Source organism: Adelges cooleyi, unplaced genomic scaffold (assembly GCF_023614345.1).
Source record: "Adelges cooleyi isolate 19-005CV unplaced genomic scaffold, UGA_ACOO_1.1 ACOO_flye_CR_arks_rails_tigmint_CR_PRNA_2, whole genome shotgun sequence".
Classification (NCBI taxonomy): domain Eukaryota; kingdom Metazoa; phylum Arthropoda; class Insecta; order Hemiptera; family Adelgidae; genus Adelges; species Adelges cooleyi.
In genome coordinates, this window is record NW_026095860.1 from 4,856,809 (window position 1) to 4,883,464 (window position 26,656).

The window sequence follows — 26,656 nt, forward strand, 5'->3', positions numbered from 1 at the left end:
TATGATACACAAATTGATAATGTACATTTTTGAACTTCACAAACATTTAGGCATGATGAAACATTGCTTGAAAAGTTAATAATAATAATTATAAAATATTAAACACCGTTTCGTCGTTCACGTATCACACATTTGTTTTTAATTTTATACTATTAATAAAAATAACATATTAAAACAACAATTATACTGTTGAGTCTGTTGTTAGCGCTGAAGATGACAACATTGTTGTCGTAACACGTGTACGCAAGAAGTGTATAATTTTTATGGTTTAGGGTTCAAGTAGATTTTATATCTTTACAACAATTATATTTTAATTTAAAGTAGTTTAATAAATTAAGTTGTACATTCTTGGCTTAAATAAAAAAAAAAACTATCGTATTTAAAAAAAAAAAAAAACACTAATCAAGACAACTCTGGTTAGCACGACTGAAATTTTAAGGTCACAATTACTTCAATTTATCATTAATGTAGAAAACTAATACAGTTAATATGACTGGAGTTATAAGATTTGTAAAAGACATTAAAACCATTATGCTATAACATAATGTTAGGGGAGTAAAAATAATTTTTTTTTAATTTAATGCACAGTATCGCTTTTAAAAATAAAACCAGTATGCATGTATTATCTTAACAATCATAAATGTTTTTGGCTTTTATTTTAATATTTATTAGTAACACACATCACATATTAAATTGTCATGTTTAGCGTGTTTTGTATAGAAGGGTTTGATGAATATTTTTGACAAAATGTATCGGTTGAAACGTCCGCCCTTATCGCTAGTCCCATTAATCAACTGCATCGACGGTTTCTACCAGAGTTGACAAAATTAAAAAGCCAACTTTGCTGCAAACATTTGGTATTTAACCTGAAATATGGTTTTATTATGTACACAAAACAAAAACCCAAACTAGGTTTTTATAAGAAAAAAAAACTTGGGTTTATTGCCAACTCTTAAGTTACTTTTGAAAACAGCAAATTAAAGCAATATCTGTTATCCGAACTGGAACTGTTGTTGACAGACGTTTTCACATATCTGGCGAACAGCAAAACAAAGAAGATTCTGTAAAAAAACTGAAAAATTAAAATTGTACATAAGTCAAATCGGATGACGGAAAACGACGGCACGCGAGGTAAACTTTAAAATATAAAAATCTTTTCAGTTTTGGGTTTGATGAAATTTGTTTTCTTTTCGAGTTAGTCATATTTTGCTTTCGGGGTTAGTGCCGGTAGTGAGTAACCACGTGTTTTTTAATCTTGTCGACTAGCAATTCCCTCAAATTAAAAAAATCCAATACCGGAGTGAAGATAACTCAAGGGGGACGAATATACAGAGCGAATAAATAATAATGCAACCAAAGAAAACCGGATCTCGATTACAAACCGTTATAATGATGGCTGCTGCTGTTACTGTCGGGCACAACAACACTAGCGGTGGTTACCTGTACACGTTATTATTATTATTATTTTTTTTTCATAAGGTCTTAATAACAATAATTTTCCTTGCTGAGAAATATTCGAGCCGCCCGTACACAGTGTGCCGGCGGTGAAGGGGATACGAACGCATCGAATACACACATAACACTGGCTTACCGTACCATACCATCATCAGTATTTAACGCGGGGTCTAATACACAATTAGTCACGCCAAAAATAAACGACTTATCGTGATTACCGGGGCTAAGCAGCATGTGCGATACTACACAGTAGTATTACATTAGAAGTACATAAAATAAAAATACAACATTATTGTTAAAAAAGTAGTTTAAAAAAACTAACGGGGTACGGTTGTCGAGAGAAAACAAAATTTATAATTAATACAATTATAACAAACTAATAACTATGTAACAATAATAATACATACACAACGTTATTAACATAATATTTTACTATATAGACGGCGATAAAACTACAATGATCGTGAGTAACAATTTAATAATAATATGTAGGTTTAACAGATATAAAATATTTTTTTAATAAATCAGAGCCGTTTTAAAAATTAGTAGCTTTGGCCAAGAACAATCCCCGCGGAGACGGAGAAACATTGCGTTATAAAATGAGTTAACGTTATAATATATAATAATAGTAATATTGCTAATATAATATACATAAAAATAGAATAGACTAGGTCTTTAAATAAAACGTTGGTTGTGCTCGAGATTGGCGGTATTTTTATCGGTAAACAATAATATAAATAATAATACATTACGACTATTGGCGGCCTATTTGAGGTATATATATATATATATATATATATATATATATATATATAATACATTTTGATGGAGCAATAAAAGGGGTCGATAAAAAAAAACATAGTACCTATACAACACAAATATTACACGTTTTTTTTCCTCGGTGGATACGCAAATCAATTAAAAAATAGCCGGTCGAACACTGGTATTACCGTGAGGTACGAAATTAGCTTTCACAATGATCTCAGAAAAGGTAAAACGTAAATCTGACAGATCAAAGTGAAAACCAGCTTCGCATCAAATAGTAGTATCGAAACCCGACTATAACAAACAAAACACGGACCGTCAGAATAATTGGATCTCTAAGTTTAGTAGTAAAAAAAAAAAAAATGTACATATAAATTTTCGTTTAAATCTCCTTAACAACACATAATAATGTGTAATTTACGGAAAATTGAAAATAAAAAATTGTCAAAACTTACTCGTGTTCGGCAGAGTTGAAAACAATCGCAAACCACGTGTTCTCCACCGGGGAACATGTCGTGTGCACACACTCGCAATCCTGCATTTCCGGTCGGAGCGAGTGTCACCGTGAGTGTGTGTGTGTGTATGAGAGAGAGAGAGAGAGAAACACCGATGGGGCTCTGCGTGTGTTCACGGGTATACACAGTGGTCGTTGCCGGAATCGTCATGTGCTTTGTGCGCAGCCCATCCGCCGTTGCCGTCCGCGTACACCACGACTGCCAATAACCGCACAAATAAAACGAGTTACGGCGCTATGACGCAAAAAAAAAAAAAAACCACACTCGTGTGAAACTGACGTAAGGCGCGGCGCAAACGAAACGCGCAAATGGTTTACGATATTTTTTTATTTGGAAAAACTAAATAAAAAAAAAAAAATTAAAATTAATAATACCGATAAATAAATAATAAATAGAACATGAATAGTACACATACATACACAAACACACACACACACGGATCACGTCATTGCTAATACTCAAACACACTGTATTGTGTGTGCGCACACGCGCACACACACACACACACACACAGGCACATCACACTTACACGACTCGCAGGGAATGAAACAAAACGGCGAATGCGACGGACGGCGGACGCGGCCCGGTACCAACTCCACTCGACACCGCGTAGTGGTGTGCGCGCGGACTGTGCTGCGGCGACTGGCAGCTCCGAATACAGTTTGTACACGTACGCGGACCGAAGGCCGCGTTCGGTTGGTACTTTGTATTCGGTACGATCGTACGCACGCGCGTTTACGTGCACCAGTCGAAAGCGGCCGTGTGTATGTGTGAGCGTAGAGAATCCAGTGCATGCGCGTGCGTCATAATCCCCTCCGCCGCCACGACCGCATCGACGGAGAACGCGAGATGGGAATGAAAACGGAGGCGGCGGGACAACCGCGTGTGCTCACGCGCGGGACAAACACGTCGACTACGGACCGAGTGACCGCCGCCGCCGCCATCGGCTTTCTTATCTTCTTTCTCGCTCGCACATCACTCTCGTATCCGCCGCCGCCGCCGGTTTCATTCAGAAAATTATTTACTCCCTCCATATTCCGGTGTGCGGTGGCGGCGGTGATAATGTTAATAATAATGATGATGACGATGACGATCATGTTTACAGTGGGAGGGAGAGAGATGGAGAGTGAGTAAGAGCAAGAGCGGCGGGCGGACGCCCAGCACATAAATGTAAACCGAACGCAGGCGGCCGGCGCCTCCCACCAATCCAACGCAGCAGCGCCGTTTAATAAGCGACATTCTTTTTATTCATACATACACTCATACACACAGACACATATATATATATATATATACAACGAATAATGCGAACACATACGTGTGACCGATAAAGCCCTTGCATGATTCATTAAACGAATATAATTCACTTACCACAATCCGGACACAGTCCCTTACATTGAGTGGCGCAAATAGCATCACAATCCTGAGGGCGAGGGGCTTCAGATAGACTCCAGCGAGGCTTAGTCCCAATAACGCGTGGTTGCGACGCTTTGGTCCACTGTCGACGGAGACATTTGCGTTCCGGACACCACGTGGACGCATTCTGTGAAAAGAGGTGATAAAATTTGGCCAAGCGGGGGACAACATTTTAATGATATAATCGACGGTGGCCATAAACATTCCTTCCGGGGGTTTTCCTCCTCCCGTAAGATTTAGATTTTTCACTGGACAGCAAGGGGGTCGTTTTTACTCGACGAATTCGGTATTTTTTCAATTGTTAAAGGGCCCCCGGTAGGTCAAAGTCCCTGTTAAAGGTCGTCTGGCCGACGGGACTAAAATTAACGCGCCTGGGCGACATGCGACGGTGTGTCCTCCTCTCTTTCTCCCGTCTGGTCGCGTTCGTGCGGGCTGTTGCTTTTCGGCCGACGTGAAAGTTTACGACCGTCGAAAACGAATAATACCGGAGTGATTAACCAAAAAAAAAGAATAAAACGATACCTATCCTCATATCGGGTTGTCTTTGCGTGTTTGCAAACAAAAGAGAACTTTTTGTTTTTGGAATTTTATATTATATTTAATTATTGCCCCGCAGCCGCTCCGCGTCACTACCCGGTCGCCGATAATTTATGCGTATCAACCATAAAAATCACCCCTCCGCTTGGCACAAACATTCACACACATACACACACGCACACAGTGGTGTTTCGAAGAAATGCGACATACCGCCGTAGCCGCATACCACAGCGCGGGTCGATAACCCTTACACGGCGGCGGCTTAGCATACAAACGCATCGACACTTGCACGCACGCGCAACGCGTAGACACACGCACGCACTACACGACAGACCGGTCCGCCGCCGCCGCCGTCGACGGAATGTGCCCCCCATTCCGCTGACCTCCGTGTTCCCACAGCTCGTTGGTGGGCCGCCGCCGCCGCCGCCGCCGCCTGAATCACCGTTGTGCCGATTTTTGCACGAATTCGAGTATGATAATGAAAATACCGGCGTGATCGACGACGAAAAACCATATATCGTTACGATCGAACCGGCGACGGTACCAGGAGACCAGGGCCTGTGCTCCGTTTGCCTTGTTTTTTTTACATAATTTTTCATTATTATTATTATTATTATTATTATTAGTATTATAGTATTGTACATACCGTTTGTATAAAAACACAAGCGCCGCCGATCCGGGATTGAGAAATCGGCTTACTCACCCTTTGACCAGAGAGAGAGAGTAAATATAGAGAGTCGTAGAACACACGAACGACGTCGACCAATCGGCAAATGTGACGGCGTAGAGAGCATTTGGCACGCACATGTGACGTAAAAGGAAACGATTGAAATTTCGCACGCCAGTTTTTTTTTTGGTGGATCTCGGCCACGGAGCGGTTTTTTTGAAAACGCGTTTTTCGAAAAAATCAGATCGAAAATCAGTCCCGAGAGTATACCGGAAGGACTTATCGCGCGCGACTGTCGTCCGGCACCACGGCGTGGCCACCAATCCGTCGGCGCCGGGAAATAAATACAAAAAAAAACGCGTACCTACTCAAGCAACAATGATAATATTATATATTTCAATAATGATAATACGGTATAATAATATAGTTGCGACTGCAACGACGGCGACTGCGATTGTTAGGAACGTGCGCGCATTACATTACACCGTACAAACTGCTGGTGCAATGATATTAATTGATAACTCGACCATTGTCGGTGTGTGTGTGTGTGTGTGAGTGTTTGAGACAAGTATAGGTGGGAGTAGGAGAAGGGAGGGGCGTCCTCCTCGTCCTAGCATCGGCCCATCGGTCGTTTTTTGATAAGGCAGTTTTTTTTTCGTCTCACGAATAGACGGGTAGACCCGGTTCAATCCTAAAAAAAACAAACGACAAGCTGGTGGGGATAAAAAAAATTACATACATATATATATATATATATATATATATATATATATATGCATCACTTCCCCTACGGACAGCCGGCCACCCCTCCGTCAACTGTTCCCCACAGAACGACCACCCACCCACCCCCTCTGTCTGTGTTCCGAAAGTGCGACTGATGACTAACTATCCGACGTCCTCGCCATGTTATCTTGTTAAAAAATCCAAAATCTTTTACCATCAAAGTTAACGGAATTGCATAAAACTTGGTTTTTTCCCAATTTGCCGTTGGTCTATATTTTGGGTTTTGTGTTAAACGAACGTGGATTCTGTAATTGGGGCCCCTCCCCTCCCCTCCCCTTAGGTCTATCATTCGAATATTACAAGCAACAATCAAGCCTAATATTATTATTATTTTTAATATTAATCTAATTATTAGAATAATATTAACATCAACAACCGATATTAAAAATTAAAATACTAGTCACTAAAGAATGGATACATATTTCTATAGGCAAATGACTAATATTTTACAAACTTGTACATAATCAGTTAAAAGGATTTATGGGCTTGTAACCGTCGAACCTATACCGGTATCCTATCCTCTGAAGTGTACAAACTTTTGGGACTTTTTTTTCTTTAGACATAATATGTCAATTTGACACTCCCTGCCACTTCTTTTTCTCGCTACAAAACGATAAAAGAAAATCTTAAGTAGCCGCACAGAAAAAGAGCGACAATTCTAAACTATTAGATATATTTTGTAAAAACAGAATCAAATGACAAAAAAAAAATAGTTATCAGTATTTAACCTGTGACCACAAAATTTGTATACATGTTACACTTGGTCCGTTGTCAAGAAATATCAATACGGTTATCATTGTAAAATCACTGAATTCTTCGGTTTCTAATATTGATATCTAAAAGTCTAAATGTATGGTTTCGCATTTTTCGTTACAAACACTGATTTAAATCAACCCAACTCGATAATGTTGTACGGGAAGTGTCAGTAGTGTAAATATTTGGGTTTCTCTGGGCAGTGTACAATTAATACTATCGCTAATAATCAGTTGTCGTTATTGTTGTTATCGCGAGGATAAGAAAGTCGGAAGTCCTCAGCAATCAAGAACACATACCTAGGGAGGTGTAGACCTCCCGATCTCTTATAATATAATTTATTGGAATATCGAAAAAGAAGATATTGTGTAGGCATATAGGGCTCTTTGCCAATCTTATTTATTTCCATGCAGCTGCTATTTTTTTATTAAAATCAGTTCAAACACTAAAAGAAAAGGGTAGGAACTTATTATTATTGTTTTTTTTTTAATTTCCGGATCCAATCTACTTTTGACCGGATTCCTAATTCACTTTCAATCAGGCTCAGGGGACACGGTTGCATATTTCCCGGCTCTACTACCTACCCCGAGGACGATATTATATTATAGACGGCCACTTGGCGGTAGTCAAAACGGCAAGAATGCTAAACGATTAAGGTTTATTGGCAGCATTGGCGACGGATACACTTGTCAGTTGTGTGTACATAACGTTTGCACACAAAAGCGCCGTATGGATTTTCATCATTACTACCGTCCAAAGGAAGTCGACCCCACTTTGGGTAAGGTCGTGTGGCGGCGCTATGGACGGCCGCAACAAGAGGGTCGCGTTTGGGTTCTTATTATTATTATTTATTTAAAATTTTTTTTGTGTTTGCCATTTTTCTGTGGTGTTATCCCGCAGGGAACGCGTTCGGAGTCAAGTTTTCGATTACCTTAAAACTTAAAAAAGAGTACAATAGTAGTATTGGCGATGATGCGACGGATATGCGAGAAACACGTTGAGAGCAACACTATAAAACTAAGAAGTACAAGGTTTTGCATAAATCACAAAAACAGGAGACGGTTAACTGGACAAGTGTGCTAGTGACATCAAATGGGAGAGAAAAACACTAAAAAAACACTTACCCCATGCCATAGTGGCGCCGCCGAAACTACAAAAAAATCACTATAGCGAATATCAAATTTTAACAGCACCCACCCACCACCTTGCAATGTATTAAAAATACTTGAAATGTTTGTATTAATCAAAGTCAGACATGTTGTTACGTTATACAAAATATTATAATACAAAACTATCAATTACACCTATTTAATAGGCTGCACTTTTTTATTGGGGTTTTACATTTAATCATTTTAATTGTCTACTACATATTTTTGACACAAATGTAGCTCCATGATTTTCTGAGTTTTAATAAAGTAACATCTTCAGTTATTAAATAAATTTTGATATTTCAATTATGAATAGAACAATTATCGTTAAACAAAGTATAATAATCTAACCTATATTACATCTAAAATGTAGAAGTATAAATTGATAAAACAAACAAATTGAGTATTGTAACTGGATTTTTTTATTTATTCATAACTCATAATAAACTTGTTATAGGCATGTTAAACATTTACAAAAGAAACTTTTATTTATAAATTACTTAAAAAATTAATTAATGAGTGCTGTTGATTTGCTTGCACATATATATAAAAATTATTTTTTCTTTATCAATACATACAGCTAGTTCGCCTAACCTAACCCAGCCAGAGGGCCTCTGGCTATGTGCCTGGTTCGAATTATTAATACATAGAAAATGCTCTTTTGAACTTTGAAGTGTGGAGCTCATTCAAAAATGGACGTTAAATTGGATCTGTATATCTGAATATAGTGGTTATATCTGAATATAACCACTCTTTGCGCATTTTTGAACTAATCACAACACCAAACAGAATTATATGTTTTTTTATTTCATTTCGATTACAAATTATAAGCCGGTGTTCCACATATTGCTCCATTGTCTGACTTATACATTTATAGGAAATAATTAATTTGGAAATTATTATATAAATACTCTGGATGAAACCCCTTTGATGCGAATCCTTTAAAAATTTGTTACTTAATTTTACTTCAATTCTAGTATTAATAATAAGCAATCAGAGTTCTCAGAGTCTGCGGTCGCCGCGAGACCATACACACAGACTGATGTCTAACAATATGACATGTTAGATACTAAAGTAGGGGATTGCAACCGAGATCCAAAACAGGTCCCACGCGTTTATCTTTGCACCCTTCGATGGCACCACATACATAATTTACAACGCGTTCAAACGATTTCCTGATAATATATAGTAGGTCTGGCTTGTGGCACTAGGTACACCAGTGTCTTCGGAATTCCTTTATAGCTCACGGGAGAGTTCAAAAGAAACGCTATTTAAAATGTACGATGAAACACCACATTTTTTATTCGACAACTTTCTCAATTCGGGTCCATAGTTTTGTACCGAGTTTCCGGTGTAGTATTCTTGTCGGAGGCCAACTCCATACAGACCGTATTGATTTTCTATAGTGTTCAAGTAAAAAAAAAAACAGCAGCTATAAAAACTTCTCAAAGGATCCCGGAGTCTGCCGCCTCCCGCTGATGGCAAGTCAGCATATTATTGTTTTTCGTACACTTACTTGGTTTTTTTTTCCACTTTTTCATACAATACAGACAGTGTTGTCGGCGTGAAGTCCCGTTGGGGTTTTAACGTTAACAGCTACACCCTAGGTCAGCGGGAGATTTATTAAGGACGCATTGCTGCAGTCAGCTATCTACTCGCAGTAGGTACCAAACAAAATGTATCCTAGATTCTCTTTACATCAGCTCGGTCTTTGCATACGATCCGCAAAGGTCTTTTTTTTTTTATATTTTTAAGTAAAAATAATAGTAACGAAGCGATCGCAATACGGACGGATCTATTTTCGACTTAACGGTATTAGTTAGGCGGCACAAAAAGGTCGTATTTGTCGGTTTGGTTTTCGCCCTTCTCGCCGAAGCACGTACCTTTTTTGGATAGGACTCCTCGGTCTGGCCTTCGGTGTTCTATAATTGAAGAAAAACTACAAAAATGTACGTCATGAGACATAGTCCAATAGGGATTTGATGTTAAACGATTTCAAATTAGGTTTGGTTAGGTTAGGTCGGGTAAACGTGTCTGTAAGTAGAGGTAGTTTGATCATTCATTTTGAGACTCTTTTTGGAAAAATCGTAACTTCTTCTCTTTCCCCTGTTCTCCCAGCGATCTGGGGTCGACCACCCTTGGCGAAATCTTAACGTTGAACAAATTTAAATATTTTATTGGTAAAAGTATCATCAGGTTCCACGTGAGCACTATGATATTGTGTGTTACTCGTTAGGAGTGATGTAAAATTATTTTTAACTTTAATCCGAATGTGCGTTATTTTAAAACGAGGAGTTATTTTTTTTTTTGTTTTATTACTCATATTTTATCTTTTTTAGGTACTCACTTATTATTTTATATTTTAGAACATTTCATATTTTCTAATCGATAAAGTTATTAGACTAAATTTTGCCCTACGTCCGTGTATACAGCTGATGTTTATAGGTACAGCTAGAATCTAAGTATAGCTAAAACTATATTAATGGTAGACGATATAGTGTTTGAGGGTGGAAGTTGTCGAGTTGAGCTCGATGTAGCACCATCAAAGTGTTAGAAATGCTCAACCATACAGTTTGCCGAACGGAGAGATTAGGTCAGGTTCGGATCAGACACTATGTCTGGTTTGGTTATGTTAGAGGTCGTAATCATCTTGAAACCGTGGACCTAGGTGGAAACCAGATGTTGGAGTGTCTATTGATACAAATAATTATATCAAGTATCAATTATTGATATTGCTATAAACGTATCAATGTATGATGATTTAATACGTTAATTAGCTACCGTGTCCAATTGCAGGTTCCCGGGAGCTTACATCATGATGCCGAGGGGTGACGATTCAACGTATCGACGGCGTGTCCGGTTTATCCGGCAATGGTCTTAATCCCTTTTGGGGGCGACTTCCCAGACACACCGTATGTGACTGAACCCCGTGCGACTTGTGCACGACTTGTTGATCGAAAACCTCGATGTCAAAAACCTTAAAACTCACAATTAAGTTAGTGCTTTTCAAAATACCTACAATTTTCATTCGGCGGCGGATTTGTTGAAATCAAAATAAATGCATAGCCGCTGTCCGTGTGATGTATGTATAATATCGCAGCTCTCGCACTGCGTTTGGGTTAGGTTCGCCCCGTGCCGTTGCCGACGACGCGGTGGAAAGCGAAAAGGAAAACGAGTGAAATTTCCGCGAAAATCAATATTGAAAGAAAATCCTATGCCGGCGGCGGCGGCGGCGGCAGTAAAGTATATAATTTTATTATACTGGTGTACTGTGGTGTGTGTGTGCGTGCGCCGAGCCCGTGTGTATGCGCGTGCACTTAAAAATCGCCGCCGGTGTCAGTGACCGAAGCGTCGCGGCGCCCCGGGCTCGGTTCCAGAATGTCTATTTTCAAATGGTCGTCGGCGGGGCTCCGGCGCGAAATCGTAAATGTTAGGTTTATTTTTAAAAGCTCTTGCCGCCGCATCGCACCCCCCCCCCCAACCCCCGACCCCGAACCCCGCTCCCCTCGGCCCCTAAAACTGCCGTTAAAACACACGGCCATCACCTCCGCCGGACTTGCGGGCGACACGTTATATAACACACACGTTATATGTTGTAGACCGTCGCCCGCTTACCTTGTGTGTGTGTTTTATAAATGAGAAAAAGAAAAAGAGAAAAAAAAAATATGAGTAAACCCAAATTTACATACGGGGTGTACACGGTCAGGTCGCGTTTGTCTGGCGCGTGTCTAAAGTCTTATAAGTTTAATATCAAACAAATATTGTCGTCCAGTCGATACCCTATAAATTATTATCCGGTGTCCCGGACGCTTTGCTCCTCGATACATCCCGGTTTGGGGGTTCGAAAGCTTTCAAAATATCATTTTCAAAAAAGGGTACAGAACTCCAAGTGCTTGGCCTTTCTTATGAAGCCCCGAAATGTGAGAGGCACCCCGTGCGAGTGTTCGGTTTATCCTATCTTTGCGCCGGCATTGGCGATGCTCGTTAACCTATACCTAACGATAGGGTAGACTGTTAAGTAAGGTAAAATAACAAAAAAAAAACAAATAATTGTTGGAAAGTCAAAAAACTACAGCCAGAAACTTATTTTAAATAATCTTCCCTTTCTCCTCGAGTATGGAAATTCGAAATTGAAAATATTTTAAAAATTAAAAAGCGTTTGTCTTCATTACGATAGCACAGGAATGATTTTATTTTTTTTACTTTGGCTTTTCTAATTTAATTTTGATGAATAATTTCTAGTCTGTTAAAAAATGTTATCGTAGGTCCCCAGACGATATTATTACTGTTGATAGCGTCAAATAACATTTGTAGATTTTAAGTTTATAATTAATAGATAATAAGTATCAGTTATACCTGATATGATAGGTAAAACAAGTACAGTATTATTAACTATTTGTGTCGAATAAATTGTTAGAGATTTAACCGAGGATATACATAACAAGACTAAGTTAGGTTAGGGTTGCAATTGTTATATCTATTCAAATTGGCCACTTTTCTTGGGCGCTACCCTCTGGTATGAAGAGATTATTAATCTCAGAGTTACATATTTAAACTATAAAGCGTTAACTATTATTCGTATTTTATTTAAACTGCTTGATTAAATTCCCAAAAATAGCATCTAAACAATCAAAAATGATTATTCCTTTGAGTAAGTCTGGCTCTCTCGTTTAAAATCATACGCCTAATTAAAATGTACAACTAATAGAAATATACAAACAATACAAATATAACACTAAAATATACTGAGACTAATAATTTTCCTATTATAACATTGAAAGTTTTTAAACAGCAATTCAAATATAATTAATAGTTTCAGATGTTCAAACATAAATTATTTAACCTAGTGGGTCTATTTTACCATTGGGATATGCACTTGAAAGGTGATGTATTTGGAATGTACTTAGACCGCGAATTCAATAAATTCAAAATAACATAATGCCTTAATCGTTTAAGACCTAAAACGACCACCTGCGACAGTATAATAATATCTATCATGGTTAGTTTGTATTCGTGTTCCAAGTATATATATACTATATTTGACATCTAGTATTCGTGATAAACTCGCATTCATCACACAATTCATTATTCAAATTACATATTTATTTTAAATAATTTGTTCGAAAAAATGTATAAATATGCGACAGAACGGCTTGCCGTTTAAATTTATTAAATAACTATAACGCTATTTATAGGTTATTTTGTATGGCTATATTAAAATATATATGTTATATAATATGCACAGTGCAAATTGAATTATATAAGAATTATTACAAAACTTGCTGGTGAATTATTTGTACCTAACGACGAGGCGTTATAGAATTGATAAGGCTAAATATTCGAGTATAAGAAAATGACAGATAAGTATATATTATATTATATACAATTTTGTAACACCAAAAATGTGTTATTCGTTTTTGGGTGAGCTTCGTCTATAATTTCCTGTCACTCACCTACTAAAATGTCACTGATCGAGGTCTTTGATGGTCCGTTCACAAAATAAAAGCAAAGGAAAAAAAATATCTAGGTTAAATTATCATACTCCTCAGTGTGGCTGCCAAACTTAAGTATTCTCTTCATTAATTGCCAAAAAAAAAAAAAAAAACAAGACTTAAACTAGCCAAAAATATTATTACGTTCGTTAGAACTTCTCTACTATACATGATTACATTGTACAAATGTAATAATATAGTATACATAATGCCAAAAAGTCGATGACGGTAATTTAAACTATTTTTAATTTTAAGTTGAGAATCGTATAAATGGCGCCGTACGACAAGGTTTTGCAATGCGAACAATAATGGATTCGCATGTAGAAAGTATTCTATTTTAGACTTGAAACCCTTTGTTAGTAATTTAATTAATAATGTCTATAACCTAATTAATAATGTGTTTTATAACTAAGTATATAGCGTACATTTTGTATGATGATTTACCTTTCAATTGCAAATTAATTTTTTATTTAGGTATTATTTGTATATTTTATATGGAAATCGTATGCGTTGCATAATATTCATTACGTTGAGGTGTGCGATACATTTGTCTGTTAAACATTTTGGGTACAAACAAATATTGTATTCAGTTTGATATTTTGTATTGTTAACACTATGTGTAGGTACTCGATTTTCTATAATACTTTATGTAAAAAAATATGAGCCAGGGCAGGCAGACTAACTAGCCATGATTTTAATTAATTAGTAAGAAAACAGAAATTTTTAACGCCATAAGAATATGTATAGAAGGTCGCTCAGTGGTCAAAGCGCTCGACCGGCAATTTAGGTTTTTAATTCTACCTGATTTATTATATTTATGGCTAATCCGACATGTCATATATCATAAGCTGATAATATATCCGACTGGTGAATAAAATAAATGCACACACACAAATATATATATATATATATATATATATTTATATAATTAATGTGGGACGGATGCTATTAAACGAGACAGTCGATAATTGCTCGGCTAATGTGATAAAACGAAAAAGATGTATATTATAATTTGTTCACCCCGTTTATTCTCATACGGGGGTCTATTCACGGAGGGTTTAAGCCCTAAAGCCCCTATGAACTAATATGATGCCTGAAAAATAATCAGAAGCGATTCGATTCTATCCTGTCTTCATTGGTTCAATATCTCGGATATTATTTTGTAAAACGCGATGTACAATTTTTTTTGCACATTTAAGTGGTAAATTAATGTTAATTCGTTTAAACAAACAACGTACCTATATTAGAACGATTTTATAATATTAGGTAGGTATATTAGAAAATTACAATACTACTGATTGCTAAAAACTGTGTTACCTCTTGGGGATTTTTGTTATTTTTTTTTGTTTTTACACTCCCAATGGACATTATGCACGGAAAGGGAAAATAAATGTATGCGTGTCGTAGGCAGTCGGGTGCGTCCGGGAAAGGATAAAGGGCAACGGCACAACCTCCGGTGGTCTTTTCGCGCTATACCGCCGCGTCTCTGACCTCCTTACATATTGTGTACACGAGACGCACCTGCGCAATAGAGGTTAGCAGCGTTTTTTCATGCGAACAGGGACTACGGGCTACGGGGGGGGGGGGGCATATCAATATTTTCCCATGGATTTAACCGGCGTTTTACTAGGGCGGAGAGGACGGACTGTTTTGGGGGGGGGTGGAGGGGAGCCCAGACAGGGTCATCCAACCCGACGGCATCGAATAATTTTCACAATAGCAACGGGGATAAAAAGAACAACTAAATAAAAAGCGTGGGACGGATCCAAAACCGATTTCTCAGATCCCGTTTGGGGTTTTTGTTGGGCAACGTGCAAGTATAATAAGTATTGTATATTATTTTTATTTTCGTATGTATACTCGCATCGAGGCGGTTTTCGTGTGTCTGCGAGCGCCAATCAATATACAGTCTTTAATGCACACACAAAGACATATTTTTGATACACATACACTGCACATGATTATGTTAATGTTTATAGCCGGGTGAAGAGGTATGCCCTTCTTAAATACACCGGTATAATAATATTAATAATAATTAATAATATGGGACGAGCGGCGCAACAGGTGGAATTTCACTACCCCGACGGCCGTTCAAAAGAAAAAAAAAATACACGCGTTACCAGCTCATCTCGGTAAACTATAATTATATTATCAACTCTTTGTTAATAAATAAACTCTCTTTTCCCCCCTCCCCCTATTGCTTATCAACGGGCTCGTAATTTAATCTGTATGACCGTTGTACATTGATCTTGGGTCTAACAATCCTAGGAAGATTAGGAAAATGAGCAAAAATGTGTTTTTAATTTTTTTTTTTTTTTTGCTGCCTCTTGGTATAGAACTATGTGGTTTCAAAAAGTCAAAATGGCATTTGATTCCGGTTTTTGTGTACCATCTTAATTTCTTCAGCGAAAACGGTAAACACAACAAATCATCCCTGAACAATAATCTACTCGTTGCATTTGATCAACTTAAATTAGAGCATTAATCACTTGTTTGTTTTCAATCTATACTATTGATACCGGGAGAGTTGTTAAGTACTAAACAGTTTTCTATTAATGTTTTTTTTTTAAATAAATTTTTACAGTCGCACTTTGTTCGCCTAGGTTAGGTTAGTAACGAATGTTAAATGCCAGTAGGTCTGGGAGGGGGTAGATTTTATAACTTAAATAGCAAATTTAGAAAGTCCTAAATCCGTGTACAGAAAAGATAATTATTAATGGAGACAAATCCACCTACACTGCGAAATTAGACATCATATTGGGTTATCCGGTCAATAGTTGACCGAACTAAATGTATAGTTGCATATACTATAAATATAGTTGGTCCAACTATTTATCTAGTTATTCCAACTAGAGTATTTATTGTGTCTTATATTAACCATAATTATGGTTATCCCAACTGTATAGTTTTTTCCGCGTAACCAACAAACGACGGCTAACGAACTTAACATTGTTCAGTAAATTACATATTATATAGATAAGTTATCTAATAAGTTGAAAGCGGAAGTGTTTTAAATAAAATAATAACATTGAAATTATTACATTTTCCAAGTTTCAACTGTGCATACACACATACATACAATAGGCAAACGTTGGAATTTTATTTTTCAGAGGCAGTTTTCAAAATATATACATAGGTGATGTTCGATTTTTATTTTTTGTAGGTTTTATCAACCGCAGTTGTATTTAAATTCGTCCATATTATACAAATACCATAATGTGTTATAATTTGTAACAAACTTTGCGAACAGGCAGCCGATTTGTTTGTATACATACAATTATAGCTTGTGCACTTATGGCTTCTCAAGGAACTCAATACAGTACAGTGTTATCGTTGCACGCGCGTTATGCCGACGATCGAGTTCGCTTTTGCGGTCTAAGTGTATAGGCGCACACATTAGTACAAAATACAGCGTTATATAGAATATAGTATACAAGTATTGTTCAAATATGTATCGTGCAGAAAATTCTATTACAATATTATAAAATATTATGCGAGAAGACCGCGTTGTAATTTGACCTTTCGGACGCGTACGTGTTTTCTCGAAATGTTTTTATTACAAAAGCGGCGGCGGTCGTTGTCGTACACGGGTTTTCTGTCCACTTAGGGCTTTTTTTTTTTTAATCTAGATATGTATAGGGGTTTTTTTTTTTAAAAAAATCGTTGCCGCTCCCAGACGGATTCGTATGACACAATGGTCCGCCGCCAAGCGATTTACAAGGAAAACGTCGGCGGAGGTCCTCGCGCGACGGCCACAAAGGTAAGCGAAAAACGTCGGTCTGATTTTTTTTTTTTTGCTTCTTTCCCTCTGTTCTTATAGTCACCGTGTTGTTGCTAATAAGTTCACTCGTGCGATATTCAATAGCGCAAATAACGATCGCCGTTGGCCTCTATAATAAATAATAACCCTACCACACCCCGAACGTTGAAAAACAAGGGGATGACGTAGTCCCCTGACCCGAATTTTGCTCACAACCGTGACGGATAAATCCAACAAACTAAGCTGTGGTTAGGTCATCGTTTAGTATATTGTACTATACAATCGTTTATGGTTCAATATTATGATGTCTACCATTTATAGCTCTTATCGTCTACACTGATATAGTGATATATATATATATATATATATATGTATGTAAAACAACATTATGAATTAAAACTACAGCTAGGCCTGTTGCAATTGCAATGTTGATGATTTTCAGTCGAAACCTTACAAGTACAATTAAGTTTAAAGTACATCTACGATGTCTGTACTTGGGGTCTAAAAGGCTCAATGTATAAATTTATATTTATTTAACTTGTAAGTGAAAACCATCTTTTCATATTGTGTGAAAATATTGCACTTAATCGCTAGTCACCACAATCTCACAGGTCGATAAAAAAAATGTCTGGCGACAAGTTGTAATAAAAACCGGGACACCTATCCATTTACTTTAAATTTAGCATGAAACTATTGTGATAACAGTGAGCGTCGACGATACGACCTCCGAGTCTCCTATTAGATCCGAGTCTGCCAACAGCCCACGTACATAAAACGTACACCGCAAGGTCATCTATAAACGATAAGATAATCAAAACGAGTAGAACGTCCAAGTCGCCGCACGTGTAGACTACTTTCGAAGCACATTTTAGAAGCTGACCAGCCAATATTGCGCACAAGTATTTATCAACTACACGATTTGCTTTTGTCATAGAAATAACGTCTGCACCATTGAGACCAGTCAGCTGTTTTTCGATGTGTTTTGAATGTCGGTCAGTGCCTATTTCCAGCACGGATCTTGATCTAGTCGAATTAGCAGATTTATAAATAAAAAAACCATTTTAACGATTCTGATGTTCAAATAATTGTCCAAAAGTCCAAGACACTTACTCGCTCTATTTTTCGTACGCCGAATAAAACAAAAAAATGTGCAATTTAGAGGTAAAACGTGGTTTAAAAATTGTACGGATTGGATAGTTGGGCAAAATCCGGGTTATTGACAATCGACACTGACATTGGTTTTTAACTTGAAAATTTTATTTTTTAGCACTCGGGTTGCACTGAACCAATTTCAAATTTCCGAGAAATCCGGGGATTCCGCCCAACTCGGCCTAAGTTTAACATCAAGATGCTCGTTTACAAATTCTGAATGTAACATCATTATGTATCGACTTTGCAGCTGGAAGCCAAATCCGTCGTCGGGTCCCGTCCCGACCGGTGAACATTATAAAAATAATCACGTGACACGTGCGCCTCTTGCTCTCGGGTAAAGACGGCTAATTATTGTTATTATATATATGTTTTTTTTTTTTTTCTGATCCGGTTCGAAGGACCATACGGACACGGTGTTGGGGGAACGTCGCATCCACCCTCGGTGCTCCGGCGTCGAGTGAAATGAGTTTATTTTTGAATACCTACCAACGGCACCCGCAATCGGTTTTCACCAGTAGAGTATAAAAATAACCCGCACACCCACGACTAGGTGCCTTCAATCCTTTGGGGGTGGTTGCACACAAGAAATATGCATCGGCACGTGGGTGTGAAACAAAAATAGACGTCACTTCCGATCGGTCCCAGACAAACTCCTCCTCGAAGGCAGGCAATAGGGAAAATAGAATAATATATATGTATTTCGCGGCGGTGACAATAACAGCTATTTTCGTACGCGACGATCGGTTTCCTTTCAAGTCCTTGAAAAAAAAAACATGTAAAAAAAATAAATGTATGTATATATCAAAATACTTGGGCGTATCCTGCGAGCACGCGTTTCATAACGCGTCGCTAACAATTCGCCTACATCCGGTTAGGATTTCGAAATTTATCCTATGTTGTGACCGATTCTGGTTTTTGTATAGGACCCTTCAATCGTTTATATCGGTCCCATCTTTCAACTCGGCTAGACTGTTTACGCACCGTTTTTGACGACCTACAAACGATTCAACAACCATCTCCGGCTCTTCGATATTTTTGTTTTATACACATTAGTTAGTTTTTCTGTATGCTTTTTACAAACCGAACGAGGGAGATGAAAATATTATATTATCATCCATTTATGAGCGACTAACTCGGCAATGATTACAAGATTAATAAGTACAAACATAGACGCAAACTATATGGGACTTCATTTGGAATGATAAGATAGCAAAATCTCGGCGTCCAACGTTAGTGCAACTCGCCGTCACCCCGTTGAACGGGTCTCGCTTAAAAAAAGAGCTCGGTTTGTTCTTGTTGGTAATAAAGACAACGATTTTTTTTTGGGGGGGGGGGGGGGGCTCTGAAGTCGTATATCCCAATCGACGATGACAAAACAAAACCAAAAAAAAACAACTGTTAAAAACACAGTAATTGAAATTTGTATTTCCACAAGTGTTGATTTTGAAATCAAGGTTTGCTGACTATGCCTTAGGGACCTCTTTAATTAGCCAACTGTATTTTTGTGCTTGAGATCTTCCAACGAATTATTATCAAATCGTTCCGACTATAATATTATTATGTACAAACAAGTTGTGTGTATCCATTGAGTATTTAATGTCAAACGCGGCCCCCGTGGACGGTTGGATTAAGCTAGATAACTGACTAACTAGACATTTCCATTGATAATGACAACACGGACATGGTTTGACATTTGATCTTATCGCTTGGGAATTTTTTGATAAATTTGAGGTTCCACGAGGGTAGGGTAGGAGATACACACACGTTTACCGTGTTAGCTGTTTGACTCGGTATAATAATAATATAGCGTATACTTTATTAATTAACATAAATCGGAACACCCGTAAAGATTAGACCGGTTACATTCGGGTTTGCTGGTTGACAGCTGATGATGATAATATAGAAGACAACACATATTTTTTAGTTATTAAAAAACCATTTTTCGTATACACATTGTTCGGTTGCAATAATTTCAATAAGCGCTTGTGCAAAAAAAAAAAATTGTTTTTTTTTCCACAATTATTATTACTCTAAACGGTAAATAGTGCGCGTGGTCGTATTGTAAACATGGCGGAGCGCACACAACGCGTATCGGCTTTGACTAAAAATTGCTCTTTGTAGATTGTGTAAAAAAAAAACACCCGACGCATCCGAAACAACAATAAATGCATATTGATTTATTAACGTTTGAATATCATTAAAAGCGTATATAGTGCAGTTATGAGTAACAACAGCAGCTAAACGGTACACACGATTATTGTAAAATTATATTACGCATCTGAATGTTTCACACCGTTGTTTAACATAACAATATTGTGTCCTACCGTTTATTATTACATCCGAGGGCTTTTTTTTTCGTACAAGTATTCTACTTCTCCAAAGGGGAATTATTTCTGGTCGTAGACGGGGCGGGGTTTCCACCCTATATTTGTACACGCAACAGGTCAGGACAAGTCGGAATTATTTAATCCCTCGCAAATTCTAGCCAAGGCCATAGGAATGCGAAGCCTTCGGTCGCAGAGTGTGTGTAGTTAATTAAAATGGGTCCGATGTATAAAATTATGCAATTTACATAATTAAACCATTGGCCGGTGACGGTTCGAGAAGGATAAATAACATTTTTTCTGGTATTCGAAAAAAAAAATGTAAATCTAATATATACGATAATATTTTAACCAAAACGGGTCGTTAATTGGATGATATCGGCTTTAAATAAATCACTTCGGGCTCTTCGAAGATTTTACGGGTTGGCAGACAATCATTCGCTTAACAGATTATGTTATATTATTTTAGGTATTCGTTTGTGTATCGTTTCTTAATACATAATATATAATTAAATTTTCGTTGGGAAATGATTTAGTCGGTTAAACGTTTAAACTACCTACAACAAGTGACTTGTTTTGATTTATATTGTATTGTATAGAAAAATAACACTAAAAAATTATATTGTAAACACATTTATCCAAATTATGAATAATTTGGAAAAAGTTATAAAAATGAAGATTGTTCTTTTTAGACCCGAGGTACAGATATATATATATATATATAATATTACCTAGGCAAGTATTAAGTAAACTGTTATCAAGAAAAAAAGGTGAGAATCAAACCTATAAAAATTCGACGGGTTCCAGCAAAATATACCCGAAGGGGGGAAACTACTGGAGCTGGGTTATCGAAAACGCTTCTCTTGTGTGTAGACACATTTGATTATAATTACACTTATCCGCTCGATAAACGGTATCATATTGCAGTAATAAATCAATTGACCAATGCAAGACGACGATTGGTAATGATGCTATATTATAATATTTACTTGTGCCACCGACGGGGATTGTGTAAATTAAGGATATTCTGCCAGTTTCGTACAGGACGTGTTTCGGGTGATAATGTCCTATTGGTTTTAGCCAAGACTCGTTTATGTTAAACGCGTTAAATAAAACGATTAAGTGCCATTCGATTGGCGACAGGTAGATACTATGTATGTGTGTGTGATAATAATTAAAGCAGGTATCAAACGGACAAGCGCGTTTAACATAATAATTATACTGTCCGTGTCCGTAAAATAACCTGTAAAACCCGCAAATAAATTTTTTTTAAAAAACCTACAAAATAATATTGTAACGTTCACTAATTTGCAAATTTGAAAACTAAATCGTGGAAAATAATTGAATTACTCTACGACACTTGGGTTTGAATAAAACATATGTTTTTTGAATAAATATTTTAAGACGTCACGCACGACGTAACACAACGTGTTTGAAGAGAGTGTTATTTTTTCGACCCAATAAGTTGTTCGCAGTTTAAACACAATTTTTATATACCTAATACAGTGTGTGTGTTTTTAGAGCGATCCAGTCAGTAGGTATTGCCTTGTGTATAATAATAAATTATTCTTCTACCATAAAATTTTGTCGAACCGCGGCCTTGAAAGTAGACATTTTTTTTTTTAAATTTTACTTATCAAAAAGTTGTTCATAAATTCGGTTAGGTTAGGTTTTCAATTGTTGTCAAGAGTTTATGACTTGTCCTTTGTTACTACTTTTGTCCAGTGTATTTTTAACCAAATCCGATTATTTTCTTCTTAAAATAATAACATTAAAACTTACAATTTAAAATATAATACATAAGTAAAAAAAAAAATATTGATTGTGTTGTTCCTTTTTAACTTGTAATAACTAATAAAGTATGCTTACCACGAGTTTGCTACAACAGCGATTTTCCTACTCAATCCTCTAAATTATTATACATTTAGAATTGCGTTTGGAGTGACTATTAATCAGCCTTTGACTCTTTCTTTTTTTAGAATTATATGGTCATAATAAAGTACCTAATCTACATGTTCCAAACCCCCTCCCCCAACCTGAATACTTAGAATATGTTCTTCAAAATTAACATCTTCACTGATGTATTTTTCTGTTTCTCTATTGTTCTGCATCAAAACTGATTTCGATCATTCGTCTACTCTGACCAACACGCGTGCACTCGTCGCCAAAATAAAAACTCCCAAGTAAATCCAAGCTAGTCGTAGAGTCGAGTGACTCTGCAATTAATTGACATACTTGAGTAAGTAAACATTAAAAAAATTCAATTCAGCAGCGGAGACGATAATAATAATTATAAACAAGCACCAGTCAGATGTAAGAGGTGCGGAGAGACTTTGTCATCCTGTCATATTATTTTGTTTGGGTTTTGGAAAACATTCGGCGTTAAGGATAGAGGATTTTTGGCGTTTTTTTTTTCAATCTCGATGAAATTTATCGCGGCAATTTAATCTGAAGGTAAACTTTAATTGCAAACCGTGCTTTTTGCTGTTAGACGAAGATTTGTAGAGCTTAACCGTCCCTTCAAGGGCGTTCATGTATACGGTATACCTGATTATCGTCTGGGCCAAAAGTCAAAATAATTAAAGTATAAAATTATATCACCGTTGTCTTTAGGTACGATAACCCCCCCCCCCCCTATTAACGGTTATCAGCTCAGAAAATGCAATACAAGTTTAATGTTCTCTTTTTTTGCACCAACATATAACAAGTATTTTTTTTTTTTAATTTCATTATTAAAATTTTGGGATGTTAACTTATCCAATAATAATAGCACAATATAGTAAAAGTAAATGATTTTGAACATTATGGTTTTACAATAAGTCTTTTAAACTGAAGTCTGGTTGTACCTAAAAGGTCTAAGAGGGCCAATCTGGCTTTCCGTAATCCAAAACTGCCAATGAACTTATACATTTTTTTTTTCTACAAATATCTACATATCTTTTACCTTGCTAACAGAATTTTTTGTACATAATATGCCCTTTTTCAACAGAATAATTGTTTTTATTTAAAAATAGTATACTCAATGCAATAAACACATCGTGAGTTGTAACTGAATTAATATATTTAATTGTGGTAATTTTATTAATAAAAAGTTTGCCCAGACACAACGGGCACTTCGCCAATCGTATGTTAATTTTTAGGGGATTTCCCGTATATAATATTAACTACAAACTACGATTAAAAGTTTCGTGATTTCGGAGTAAGTAGTGATTTTTACCATTTTTACCCGATTGCGGAAAAACATATTGATTTTTTTAAATTGGAGATAATATGTGAGATTTTTGCAAAACATTTTTTGAGTTACACTTCTTCTTCTCCTTCAACAGCTTAACGGTCCATTAAGGACCTGCGCTGCCACTAGTAAGCCTCACCATTTTTCTCTGTCCAAAGTCCAGTCTAACGTTGCATTCCCATCTTTCAGTCTCATATCCTTTTCTACGGTGTCTTTCCATCTTATTCTTGGTCTTCCAAGTGGACGTTTTTTATTCATTTTTCCTATCAGAACATTCTTTAATACATCTCCATCAGCTCTCCACACATGTCCCAGCCACTCTAGACGTTTACATCTTATATATGTGAGTATATTGGGTTTTTCATAAAGGTCATACAGCTCTTCATTGTGTCTCTTTTCATATATTCCTAGGTTGTTATTGTACACCGGCCCATATATATTTCTTAATATTTTTCTTTCCCATATAGCAAGTTTTCTATTGTCATCTTTTGTCGTGGACCAAGTCTCACATCCGTAGGTTACTATTGGCCTAAGGTAGCTTGTGTACAAAGTAATTCTTGACTTTCTTGATAGTAGTTTTGATCTCAATAACTTGTTTATGCTAAAGTAACACCTATTTCCATTCGATATTCTTTTTTTTTATTTCCCTATACATGTTGTTACTGCTGTTTATATTAACACCCAAGTATTTGAAATTATCCACCATTTAAAAATTCATACTTCCCATTTTCAGGTTTGACTGGTCTACGTTTCTTCTAGATAGTACCATAAGTTTAGTCTTTTCTTCGTTGATACATTAACCCATGTTTTTGCTGGCTTCTATTAGTTTAGAAAGTGAGTGGGTAATTTCTTCTCGCGTATTCCCTAAAAGAACTATGTCATCAGCATATGCTAAAACAGTTTATCCGCCAATAACTTCCATTATAAGATTCTCTTATAACTTTTTTTAGTACCAGGTTAAACAACGTTGTGGATAGAGCATCTCCGTGCCACAATCCTGAATTAACCTCAAAGGCTGGCGCTAATCTCAGTAGGAAACGTACTTTACGTAACGTCTTGTCATTACACATTTTTACTAAATTTACATATTTTTGTAGGATTCCAAAATGTATCATTGCTTTCCATAATTCGTGTCTGTTCACACTATCATAAGCTTGTTTGTAGTCAACAAATATCATATATAGGTCCTTATCGAACTCATAGTATTTCTCCATTGTTTGTCTTAAGGTAAATATGTGGTCGACGGTGGATTTCCCCTTTGTAAAGCCACATTGGTATCTTCCTCTATGATGTCCTCTGCGTATGGCGTTATTCTTTCCAAAAGGAGCGTCGACAATATCTATTTTGAGTCACACTATACTTATTTACCCATTTACTCGACTAGCACTCGATTTATTCAACAAATCCTAACACATTATCCTTTACTTTTACATTTCGAGCTTTAGCTCAAGATCTCAGAACTTTTGTCATTAATGTAACTCTGATGTAGAAGATACAAGTCACATAAAAAGTTACATTTACAATTATTATAAAACACTGCCGTTATTTGAGGGTGTCTGCCAATATATAATAATATATATCTGTGAAATATTTTTAGCGCTTGAAATGGCCAGGGACCGGCCACCGGGTCCCGGACACCGATTAAATATTAACACGGGGAAGATACTTATCACACAAAAAAACCGTCGGCCATCTTCCTAAATCTACACCGCTATAATGTTATATCTACACATTATTATCATTAATCGCGTACACATACACGACATATCTATAGTACTAAATAGATTTTACAAAATGGCCGGCACTGTTTTGTTTACATTGAAAGTGACCCTTCTGTTTTCATCTATTCTGCGCCGCCACGTCGTTTATCGAGAAAGACATACATTATAAGGGTGTGTGTGTGTGGGTATTATTATTATTTGATTATTTTCTGTAACGCGCGCGTTTTGGTCTTTCGGCGTGTACCGCGTTGTTTTCGACGAACCCCACCGCCGCCGCCGCCGTTACCGAAAAGAAGTCGAACTGGTTAGGCTGTGGACAAGGGGGTGTGCGCGTCCACACATTAGAGGGGTGAAGTGCGACGCCGCACCGTGAGAACTATACACGTATCATCCCGCGTACACACGCATTAGGTAAGCGACAAACGATGGGACGGCGACCGCTACCGAGACCACACTATAATGTGTTATACCTGCACAAGAGGGGTTGCGGTTCGTGTGAGAAATACACACGGTTCCGATATTAATAACAACGTGGTGCGTGTGGATTATTCCTATGTGTGCCCGGCGCGGCGGTGAGGTGGAGGTGGCGCGCGGTCTCTCTCCTCCGCACCGCGGACGCGTTCACACGGGAATCCGCGAGCAGCTTTTGTCCGCGGACAACGGCCGACGACGTTCCTTCTGTGTATTACCTTGGCCGCATCATATATGTTATCCTTTTCCGGTTGGTTCAACACGACGTGCCCACGTGGTCGGCTCAACATTGTTCGGCGGAAGTAAAATTATGCTCGTAACAAAAAAATATTAATATTTTGGAACCAAGCACTGTTATGTTATTTTAATCTGCTGCCACAGTTTATAAAAGTCTACAAAGAGCAGGGGTGTACTCAAGGGGGGGTTCGTGGGGTTTGAACCCTCCCCCCCCCCCATGACCTCACT

The 26,656-nt window shown here is 37.2% G+C and overlaps 1 long non-coding RNA gene across 4 annotated transcripts; it reads right to left on the reverse strand.

Moving 5' to 3' along the window:
• Positions 1-445: 445 nt before the first annotated feature.
• Positions 446-3,387, reverse strand: LOC126833565 (uncharacterized). Of its 4 annotated transcripts, none has more exons than XR_007684971.1 (4): positions 3,155-3,387; positions 2,676-3,074; positions 962-1,072; positions 446-866 (listed from the first exon to the last, which is right to left on the reverse strand). It is a non-coding gene; the product is annotated as an uncharacterized LOC126833565 (long non-coding RNA). The 4 variants fall into 4 exon arrangements; XR_007684972.1 differs by adding an exon at positions 2,321-2,514 and having other exon boundaries at positions 2,676-3,387; XR_007684970.1 differs by having other exon boundaries at positions 962-1,061; positions 2,676-3,387.
• Positions 3,388-26,656: the final 23,269 nt, after the last annotated feature.